Source organism: Seriola lalandi, unplaced genomic scaffold (genome assembly GCF_002814215.2).
Source record: "Seriola lalandi dorsalis isolate HSWRI2012SDOR001 ecotype SW California unplaced genomic scaffold, Sedor1 jcf7180002054861, whole genome shotgun sequence".
Classification (NCBI taxonomy): Eukaryota; Metazoa; Chordata; class Actinopteri; order Carangiformes; family Carangidae; genus Seriola; species Seriola lalandi.
Genome location: NW_019525414.1, coordinates 1,191,553 through 1,203,593, shown reverse-complemented (window position 1 = coordinate 1,203,593; position 12,041 = coordinate 1,191,553).

Sequence of the window (12,041 nt, the reverse complement as noted above, 5' to 3'; positions counted from 1 at the left end):
TAAACACATAATGAAAACGTTAACTGAGGTAAGAAATCAAGTGACAAATCGAGCCATTTTCCCACAGACTTCAATACAATCTGACTTCTTTTTGCAACAAGTGGAGTCGCCCCCTGATGGTCATTCAATAGAATGCACATTTAAGGCACTTCCGCATTGGCTTAAATTTCCAGACCCGGAATCGATGTCCATTTTTATATACAGTCTATGCTCAGAACATACAAAAAACTGCTAATGTTACCTAGAAGTCCCTTCTTCACTGTAACACGTATACCTTCCACAGACTGCAGTGACCTCTAGTGGCAATAGTGGCAAACATGAACAGAGCTCTATCTAAATCACATCACAAGTTTATCGTTTTTTTAACACAGTGTGATTATTGCACAGGTAAGCCTCAGACTGATCACAATAAAAGGACACTCTAAGATTAGTAGTTTCATTTCACAAAACATAGTTACAGATTTTTTGAGGAAGCCTTCAGTAGTAATAAGACTACTACAGGACTTGCTCGGGGCTTGAAATCATCAATTTATACAAATGACAACAGCAACAAACAATTAAGATTATGTTCTTAAAAGTGAGATGGAGTTAAACCTACGATCGTTGATATCACAGAAAATTCCTGTTGACAGTTAATTGTGATGTTAGAGGGAAAACAAGTCATTCAGTTGAAAGCTTTAGAGCTTAAAATCACTTTGGATTCAACACAATAAATCATAATCGCACAAAAATATTTAGTTTGACCAGTTTTTTTGCACTTTTATTAGAAATTGATGCTGCATGTGAGATATTAAAACTTGTCAGATAAAATGATCCCGAGGGCTTTACTTTCTTACCTTTTTATATTGATATATATTCATATAGCACGTCTTATGTATTCTTATAGGCCTACTACTAATTTATATCAAGTAAAATGTGTTGATTTTAGTCATTTTTTACACTGAGATTTTGTCCATGATGATGTGTTTTTCATCGTCTGACCACTTTGATCCACCAAAACCTTTTCCGTTTTACTGGTATATATTTATTAATTAAGTCACTGTTATTTCATATTGTATACATAAAGTTAGTGCCAGGCTGCATGGTGTGACTCTTTGTTATGAATTAGTTCAATACAATACAATACAACACTGCAGAATTTCAATGTCCACAAATGTAGCTGTCACAGAACCCAGGTATTTTCATTAAGTACATTAAAGAAAAAGATAAAATAAATCAAATCATTTTTTTTAGAAATATTTAATTTAAATGATAGTGAATGCCATTGAACATTTAGCCTACTGTATACTGAACACACAATGACGACATGGGGAGTAAGAGAGACGACGATGAAGACGTCCAGGACGGTTCTTCCCCTCAGGGACCAGTGGGAGAAGGGGAGCAGGTTGCACCATCTCAGGCCACCAGCGCCAGCCCAGTTAGTTAGAATTTAATTTTCAGTTATAATTTTACCACACTGAGAGAGTTTAAGCCATAAACTAAATGAATGTGGTTGTTGTGAGCAGAAGACAGGCTGGTGAACTTCAGTCAGGATGAGACACTGCTGGCACACAGATCACAGGAACAATCACCTATCAGGTAAATGACTTACCAAATTGAAATTCACTGAAGAAAAAAGTTATGGGGTAGTTATGAAAAATCACTTACAATGTCATATCAGTGAATCCAGTCATTACGCGGCTAATATATTAGCTAATATACAGATTAAAAGCAATTACATTCGAGAACAAAGGCTGACAAGCTGACATTTCTTGATGTGTGAAAACAAAGACTCACCTTTATATTGTTAATTAATTCAGTTTTCCAACTAACTTTTCCATAAGGCGTTTGCATCAACCTAGCAAGTATCCTCGTTTCCGAGACACAGCTCAACTGTGTGGAAAGTGCACGTACACAGTGGTGACGTCCTCCAGAAAAGAAAAAAAATTTGGGGAGCTTTTTGTTGGCTTTGGAAAATTTTTACAAAAATTAAAAGTCCATGGCTTGAAAATATACAATACAAAGATTAATAATGATAAAAAAAATTGAGTGTGTTTACTGCCGGAAGTGTCCTGTAAATATTTTTTACAGGTGTCTCTTTTACTATTGTGGTATATGGGAAAAATGCTTTTTGGGACACAGGAGATTTTTTGCTGCAATACCGTGAGTGGCCACTGGGAAAAGTTGGCTGCAAGGCAGAGCGGTGGCGCCGCATCCAGTTCTAATAATACATCCATGGTACAGACACATTGACTACTGCTGAAACCAGTTTGTTTGAGTATTTGAAGCAGTTTTATGAACAAGCAAGTGAAGATTCAGACGGATTACATTTGGATTTTAAATGTAAATGTTTACATGTGAAAGCATTTGCTTCCTGCTTCCCACTAGTACCGCTCAGTCTCTCAGTCCATGACTTTTCCTGAATAGCCGATATGTTGGTGATGTTTTATGAAGCCTAGAAGGTATTAAAATTAAAACACAAGATTTCTGAGCATTTATTCCCCTGACCACCAAAGCGGTCATATATGTCCGCTCCAGACGCAGCCACTTCACAAACTTTATTTTATGAGTAAACTAGATCTTGATTTTGTAAATAGTCGCCTATAGGCTATAAACATTAAGCAACATCTAACATCATCCTCATTTATAACAAATAAAGAATTATAAAGCACAATAAATACACTAATAAATCTCAGCTGTCCAGTCCAGTAGGCTACACATGCCACACTCTGTGAGAGCCTGTAGGTACATCAGCTCCAGGTGGAATGATTGTAAAAAACCTCTGGCAGTTTATAATAAACAATAACAATCCAATAAATCTCAGAGCGAACAGCGGCTCTTGACATGAGAGCGCACACACGTCTCCAGATGCAGATGTGTACCATAATTGCATCAGGTGGTGCCGTGTTGTCACTATTATTCAATCATTTTCTAACGTAATCTACCCACCACCCTCACCCCCCAACCCCCAACGCGACATTATATGAAGAAAGAGAGGTAATAACACTTATTCTTTCCACTTCAAGAGCTGCCTGTGAACCCAAACAATTATAATAAAATAAAATAGCCTACATATGACAGTCTGGGAGACCGTTGTGGCGGCTTTAGGGGGTGCTAGAATGCTGGCAGTCCTATTATTACAGTTTTTCTCAGTCGCTTTGGTACATTTCTCGAATCATCCTCGACATTTGTAAAACAGTAAGTGAGTTTCTCAAAACAATTCGTACAAATAGCAAAACACCATGGATTACCTGCAAAAGCCAGTCTCTTGCTCAAAATCCTTAGTTCATCTCTCAAAAGTAAATATCTGTGTCAATGAACATGTCACTGCCATCAGATGAAAAGTCCTTGTGTTATTGTGTACGGATAAGACAGTCAAATTGCTTAGTCGTGTTGTCAATATAACAGTTTACTCTGCAGGGATGTTCTGATGTAAACTACAGCTAAAGTTTCGATGACAATTATTGTAAATTGTAAGTTACACCTTAGTGTGTGTGGGAGATTGATTGCAAGAGACTGGACAAGATTCACATTTACGCTTTTACTGTTTGTACTGTAATTTGTTTGACAGACCATGTCATTGCGATACAGAAAAGAAACAGACAGCACCGCATAGCACAAAGAAAAAAACAAAAAAACAAAAGTAGAAATGTGAACATAGGACAATCTCTAGGGAAAACTGTACATGCAGCGCTGTAGGAATTACAGTGCAGTCTTCCTACACCTCCTGACGTTCCTGTCTGTTGGGCCACCAATTCTCATCCACATCACAACGAATATCTTCTCTTGCGATGCAGCGAGGAAAGAATCTTTTAGAGTGTCTTATCCAGCCTCTGCAGGCATCTGCTGTGATGTCATCACACGCTGCATCCATGGCGGACAGAAGGGTAAATCTGTGTATGTGGCTGGCGATCATATACTTTCCATCTCCATGCTGAGAAAAATTCCTCAATGGGGTTAAGGAATGGGGAGTAGGGTGAGAGGAACTCCATCAGCATCCTGTTGTGGGTCGCAAACCATTGCCTGATGATGTTGGAGCGATGGAAACTGACATTGTCCCAAACTATCACGTACTTTGGCAAGTTTGGCACCATTCTCAGAGATAGCAGCACCCATGGTTATGTTCCCGCCCCGTTGGCCCGGCACATCAACTGTAGCTCTGTGGCCGATGATATTTCGACCACGCCTTCTGCGTTTCGTTAGGTTGAAGCCAGCCTCATCCATGTAGATGAAGTTGTGCGGTGGTTCACTTGCTTCCAGTTCCATTATACGCTATATCCAGAAGACACAGAATGAGTTTTATGAATTACATGCATTTTCATTTTGGACAAGATACAATTACATCAAATGTATACAGCACATATTGCAACTTCTTTTCTACAGCCATAGCAAATGTGTAAAGGTCACACTTACTGTAATGTATATCAATGTTGTACTGTTTACTGTGAGGTACAGTTACTGCATGCTCATACGTGTTTTACCTGTACATGCTGGTAGCGCAGCTCCTTCACTCTTTCACCATTTCTTTCAAATGGAACAGTGTACAGCTGCTTCATATTCATTTGGTGTCTTTTCAGCCTGTCAATGGTTGAGATGCTGACTGTTTGGATGTTTTTAAAGATGTTGTTGTCCTCTATAATGGCACTCTTTATCTCCATTAGTCTTATGACATTGTTTTCTACAACCATGGTGCGAATAGCCTCCTCCTGTTCAGGTGTGAACAGGGGCCCTCTGCTACCGCTGTGAAGTTGCCTTGCAGTCCTATGTGGAAAAAATATAGTAATACAAAACACAACATTGAGTAAGATAAAATGTCACTGTATAAAATATACTTACTGTATATTGTAAAATGCAAGTGGAATATTGTAATATTGTATGAAGCATTACAGAAAGTATACAGTATTACAGTACAGTTCCTATTGTTAGATTACATACCTGTTCTTGACAAAAAGTCTGAATGATTGAGGACACAGTTGTTCTCCCAACATCTGGCTGCACCCTTCGACCAGCCTCGGCCATTGTAAGCCCATGATTGAGAACGTGGTCTACAAGCGTGACTCTTATCTCATCAGGGACACGCATATGTCCTCGGCCTCTTCTGCCTCTTCCTCTGTTTTGCCTCCCAACTCCTCCACCACGCAGCCTCACTCCTCTTCCTCTTCTTCTTCTCTCTGGCTGTTGACCCCGTCCAATTCCTTGTCCTTCCATTGTCAGACAGTATAACATTGTGTTGTACTCCGGCTATATATATATATATATATATATATATACAGTTGATGGTTCATGAGATGCACCTTTGAGCTATTTCAGAAAACTGGTTGATCATTTGTTGATCGAATGCTTCACATATTTCCCTTCGTTAGAGAAAGTCAAGATTCACCTGGGAGCAATTTACCAATTCAGGACAGATTTAGAAAAAAAAGTCTAATGGAAATGTATAGAGATATGTTTGACATATTATGACAACTTGTTCAACCATTTTGCTTGTAAAGACTTATGCGATGAACTAATGCCTAAATGTTGTTGGGGGTGAGACTATTCAACAGAGACCCATTATAATACATTTTAATCAACATGACATAAGCAACTGATAATGTAGGAAACAGCAGAGAATTGTACATAATCATTTGCATGATGAACCAAAGCATTTGCATCTTGTTCAAAGAAATGAGAAACTGCTTTCTTGATGTGCACAAGTGACACAATGATGTGAAGATTGAACAAGTAGTTTTGAGAATTTCAATTCTGATCTGAGAAATGTACCAAAGCGACAGAGAAAAACTGTAAAAAGACGGACAATGTGTCTGTCCAATCAGCGACAATCTTGGTCGATAGCAGGTATACCTCTCGTCCTCCTCAAGACAGTAAGACAGTCCCACAGGGGAGACACAGGACGCGGGTCACAGAAGCTTCAGAGTCATCACAGATCAAATATTGTTTCAGCGTATTGACATGACACACACATCGCTCTGCGCTGTTGTGATGACATAATCTGTGTCACTCACTTTCCGTTCAACCTCGTAACCACTGAACTTCACCCGGAGACTGGAACCAGCAACAGCTAACAAGACTAACACACGCTCACCTGGTTGGAAATGTCGACTGTGTGTTCTTTTGTCATATTTTTTTCTAAATTTTAGACTGTGCGGGGGAAGGGGAACTGTGCGCCAGCTCACAAGTTGTGTGCAACCTCCCTGAACTAACTCACAGTCCAACATGATGTGAGTACACAAGCAGGAGCTTGTCTGTCAGCCACATCTCTCGCAGCAACAACAGCAGGCTGCGCACTGTGCGCCCGAACACCAGCTCCACCAGACTAAAACCAACAGATGACTATGTGTTTTCTCAATATGTAAGAAGCTTGAATTGTGGCATCTGGTGATATGCACTGGTTACCTGATGCTTAACAGACAACTTTGACATAACCTGTGCAAAAATCCTGGACAGAAGTTAGACCCTTGATCAGTTTGGGTGCATTTTGGCAACTTTAACCAAGGATTTCACCACTGCTTTAACCCTTAAGGGCCTCAGGAAACCACATGACAGACATCATGTTGAGCAGACACTGGTGACCCGTGAAGGAACCAACAAAGTCGATTATGACATGCTCAAAGGGTTTTACCGGGATTGGATGTAGAGGAGCCGGAGGAATAACTTGGTTAGGTTTTTCAGGTATTTGGCAGATGTGACATGGTAACATCAGATTTAAACCCTGGCCAGAAAAAATACCTGAGCACTCGATAAGTTTTCTTGATCTTCAAATAGCAGACTGTGATTATAAACTAAGCACTTGGAGACAAAACTGTGGGCACAACTACCTGAGTAACCACATCACACACACCCCAGATACCAGAGACCATGTACTCATCAAACTCCTTCATCAAACAGGTCTGTTACAGGCTTTGTAACATTGTTTTATTCTTTAGGCAGACAGACAGCTTATGAATAAAGACTGCAGGTCTTTGATCAGCTGATTTCTGTCTGCTGCCAAACACAAATCTGCCTCTGTCGGTAACACATCAACAGAAAAGGGGTTCACTTTTCAGTTCAGGGAGGGGGCTGACCGGGTCATAGACGCAAGAAAAGATTCAAACAGATCCAGTGAATCACTACACAGCACATCAGCAGTAGGAGTTTCAGTGACCTTGAGAACAGCAGGAAACACCTGATCTCCAGCCAAATCATTCCAGACTATAAGATCGATCCCTGCAACAGACAGCTGATCTCGTGCACCCACTCCCACTGTGCCAGACACTCAAGGAGACGAGAGTAAGTGTGAAGTGGCGCATGGAAAACACACCAATAGATCAGACCCACAGTACTACTAGACAGAAAAAGGTACAGGCCACGGTGGAGCCACAGAATACCTCACACCGTTATCTCACAGAATGGTAATCAGAATCCCGTCCACCTCATTGCCACTGCTGTCTAACAACTGACTGACTCACATTGGATCAGACCTGCAGCTGAAGGGTTTTTACTCTTAGACTGTTACTGTTTCTTCAGCACAGGACAGGGTGGCACACTCCTCCTGAGCTTTCACCACCATTTTACACTGACGCAACGAGCTCCAAACATCCCTCAGCCAATTCAAAGTGGCTGCAATGCGCTCGACGAGGCTGTGAAGGTCGTTAACCAAAAACACATTCAAAACCAAAATGCGACTAATTTCCTGGTTTTAGGATCATTCCTGCAGCTCTCCATCAGCAACTGCCTACAACTCAAGCAACACAGAACAGGTGAAAAGTGCCACCCACAGACAGAGAGGAAGGACAACAAAAACACACTCAAATACAAACAGGTAATAAAGACACAGTGAAGGTTGTGAGCGGTCATGGTTAAAAGAAACGATGACGACTATCAAGCGGAAAACTAAGAGCTGTGTGAAGGTCCTGTGTTGTGTCAACCCATCCATTCACCACATCCACCTTTTTCCCTCTACACACTATCCGACCTCCACCTTTGTCCCGTCATAATCACTTTGGCCATTAGAGGTCGCCTGACAGCAGAACGTAACTGTGGGTCGTAAATAAACGGCTTGTTTTTAACAGAAGGACAGTCTGCAGTAAACAGACTGACCACCATATTTTCTTGTTTCTTGTTCATCACTACTAACTGTGTGAACTGATGCACTCTGTGATGTCATCAAAGCAATGGGAAACATGGTACGTAATTAGTAATTATGTTGTAATCCTGCTCTATAGAATTTTTTTGCAGACACATGTTGCATTGCATGAGTCATGTATATTTAGTTATAGGCACTGAAACATGCTAATATGACAAGACATTGGATCTGCCTCAAAAATGTTTCATATTGAAACCTGTTGTGAAAACTCATTCAGAGCAGCCTCACCATACTGAACAAAGAAATAATGGAGTATTTTTAAACAATATGTTCAGAGAGCACATACCTCCATCAAATGTGTTCATTTAGTCTACGCAGTTTTAACCTGTATCTGATTAACTGTGCAGCCAAACATCTCACACACAGTAAAAAAAAAAAAAAAAAAAAAGTGCAGTGATCGTCTTGAGTCTGAAAACAAAGGTTACCTAATAAGGTTAATAATAAAGGCAGAACTTTCAGGAGGAAATCGAGATTTAAAGGCCTCAGGCTTCCGCTGTGCCTCAGTGGCATTCTGTTAGGTGAGATGACCTTTGACAACACAGAAAATAACCTCAGAACGAGCTGTTTACACCTGTTAGAATGTCATACAGCATGTTACTGGGCTTCCCCCCGCTCACTGCAGTTAATGCTTCCTCCTCTGAAATGTATTGGTGTACCATTTGAGGTTGTTGATACTGAAAATGACTGAGATGATGAGTTTACACAGAACAATCACTCTGACACCAGAAATAATATTTCCGAGGAGATTCAGACAATAATGAGACATTCATTAAAAAGCATCTTGTCTTAAAACTTAAAATACTTCACAGAAAGATTCAAAACTGAGCTTTCACTGAAGTTCCCAGCTCCAAACGTCTCAAAGAAAGTGTTTTGAGTGGATTGCATGGCTTCATTTTAAATATTAAATATGCACAGTACACAGACATCAAGAATCCATGATGAAAAACAAGTGCTGAAACACTGTGCTGTACTGTACAAGATAAACTGTTGTATCACTATGCTAACTGCTGGCATCACTATAAAGAAGTCAGGTTTTAAAAGAAAATTATGGATTACTAAAACTTTCTTTTAATCATGTCTCACCGGGCTCAAGAGACCCGAGTACTGCAGCAGAAATGTCAGTCACACACAAACACGTGGCGACAGCATCAGAAGGAATCACACACTCTGTTCAGTGTTCATCATCAAGTTCAAACAATTGATCTAGTGTAATGAGACTTTCATGTTTTGATTTCATTTAGAATTCATTCATTTGTGGTACTGGCAGCAGTCTGCTCTGGCTCAATGTTTACTGGTGGGGCATCAAGAATTAACTGTCCTGGGAAATGCAGTTTTCAGTCTTAGAGGAGATGTGATAAAGTGATGCACTGATGTGTAGTCCTGAACCTGATCCGAGTATGACTTTTACCTGTTGTGTTGACATTAGCGTGGTAAACTGCATACTGTTGTTTTAAGGTGCAGAATCTATACAGAAACACGATGCTTGACAACTGCCCTCCAGTGAGAAACCTGCTATTTCTGATAGAAGGGATGAAAGGAAACTTTTTTTCTCTTCAGTCTGAGCCACACAAGCTTTAATAGTCAGACTTGATGCAAAGTTCCAGATATTTACAAGATGGAGCAGCTTCAGTTTCAGTACCTTTACGTGTCGAGATGACAGGAAGATGGCAGATAAAAACATGGCTTTGTTTAGTTTTATCATTATTCAGTACAAGTTTGAGATTCTGCAGAGAAGTCTGAGGAAGTCTAGACTCGTCTTGAGGTGGAGAAGAGCACAAGATTGAATCAGCTGCATAGAAACATTTTGACTATCCTTGCTACTAACAGTAACACCAGTAATGTAAATCTAAGGTGCGACTTTGTTAAAAACAGTTCAGATGGATCATTGTCTGGCTGCTTGACTTTCTCACCCTGTTTGACCTCAAAGGTTACTTTGGTGAACAGCATGTTATCTTAACATTTATTATTTGGAAACATGGTCTTCAGCATGTTCTATTCTCATGTGCTGTATTCTACAGTTCATGTGGTCTATAGATAACGAATATAGTTCCATGAAGACATGTCGCTGGTCAATTGGTGCTGTAGTAACATAACGCTACGAAAACCCCCCAAAGTTAGCTACCTAGCCTTGGGGGGTTTTCCTAAATACTTACTGCCAGTTACCTAAATTACACCACACACACACACACACACACACACACACACACACACACACACGCTTCTTCTCACTTTTAATTTGTCCTCAGACTAAAGGGGTTTAAATAGTGTCATGTGGATAAGCTGTTGGCTTTGTGTGAGTAGTTATAAATAATAAATGGCCAAAAATATGTAAAGTAAAATGTAAAATCATCAGAACAGGGTGTCCTGGGTGAACAACCAGGGGCCCTGTCACTAACTCCTGTGATCCAGCAGCACAAAACACCCCATGCATCTAGATGTCACTGGTATTAAATACAAAAACCCACAAAACTTCACAGTGAAAAATGTGAGAAATCAATAGACAGTGATTGGTTTATTAGTCAATAATAATAATAATGGATGTTCAATGGATTAACATGAAGGTTGTTGTGGGTTGTGAAGCTAAAAAATGGATGTGTTCTCACAGACAAAGAGAAACCGTGAGATAATCCGGTGAAGGTGTAAATATAGCCACGTCCCAACAGTCTAACTGTCACACAGAGCTGCAGAGGAGGGACTAAGGTTTCAAATAGAAACAGGTCTGTAAAGAAGAACAGGTCTGTGGTGACTGAAGAGTCAGTCTGTTCAGGTCCATAAATCAGTGAAGCTTCTCACCACATTCACATCACAGCTGGAATTAACATAAAGAGGAAGATGAAAACGCTAGCGTGCTTTGAAATTCAGAATTCAGGACTTTCACTATAAAATGTCATTAGCAGCGGGAGACTCTGACCTCTAATGAAACAAATTCGACACCCACTCTGGGCTGAATCAGCTGAGTCAGCCCAGCACCTCAGTAAAGGAAGGAGTGAATCATGGCATATAGACAATATAGTTTTCACTCTGAATCACGCAAAGTGAGAAGCCACACATCATTTACAGTACACACAGAAGTCTCCCAGAATCTTGTCAGCAAGAATCACACAGAACTGTCACCTCATCATTGTGTGCTCAGGGATCAGAAAGTACATTGTCAGAGCTGTTCTCACACTATTACTGATATTCACACAAGAATATGGTTCTCACAGACACGCAGCACTGAGCTGCACGTGCTGACATGATGAACTGTTTCCAGCATCCAAATCACCTCTTTCTGACAACTGATCAAAACAAACAGAACATCGGAAGATTTAAAAGTGAGTGAGTGAATGAACGAGTCCTGACACTGCTGCCGTCTGTCTGTTTCAAATCTCCTACAGTGTCTTTGTGAAGAGCTACGAATTTAGAATGAGGACGGCAGAAATCTAAGTGTGTGGAACTCAACATGAATAGTCCTTTTTACAGAGATTCAGTTTCAGAGTCTGGCTGTTGTTCCTGCTCGTTATCTGTCACGCATGTAACAGAGCAACTGTTAATATTAACACATGTGCTGTCAATACAAGCCAAACTGTGAGCTGTGAAAAAGGCCTCAGTGGTTGTGATAGCTCAGTAAATACAGCAGTTTAGATGATTGGAGGATTTCAGAACCTGACTGGACACTGCTGGTTACATCAACTTACACCATCATAGGAGCAACCATGTCTCTTTGTCCTGCCAGTTTGTGTCTTGTAAGACATCAGTAAATATAATATATGTATAATATATTATATATAATATATAATATCTGATATATTTCTTATAATATATGTATATGTATAATATATGTATATTTATATGTGTATAAATCTATAAATATATATCTATATTTATAAATATATATCTATATTATAAATATATATCTATATTTATAAATAAATATATATATATATATATATATATA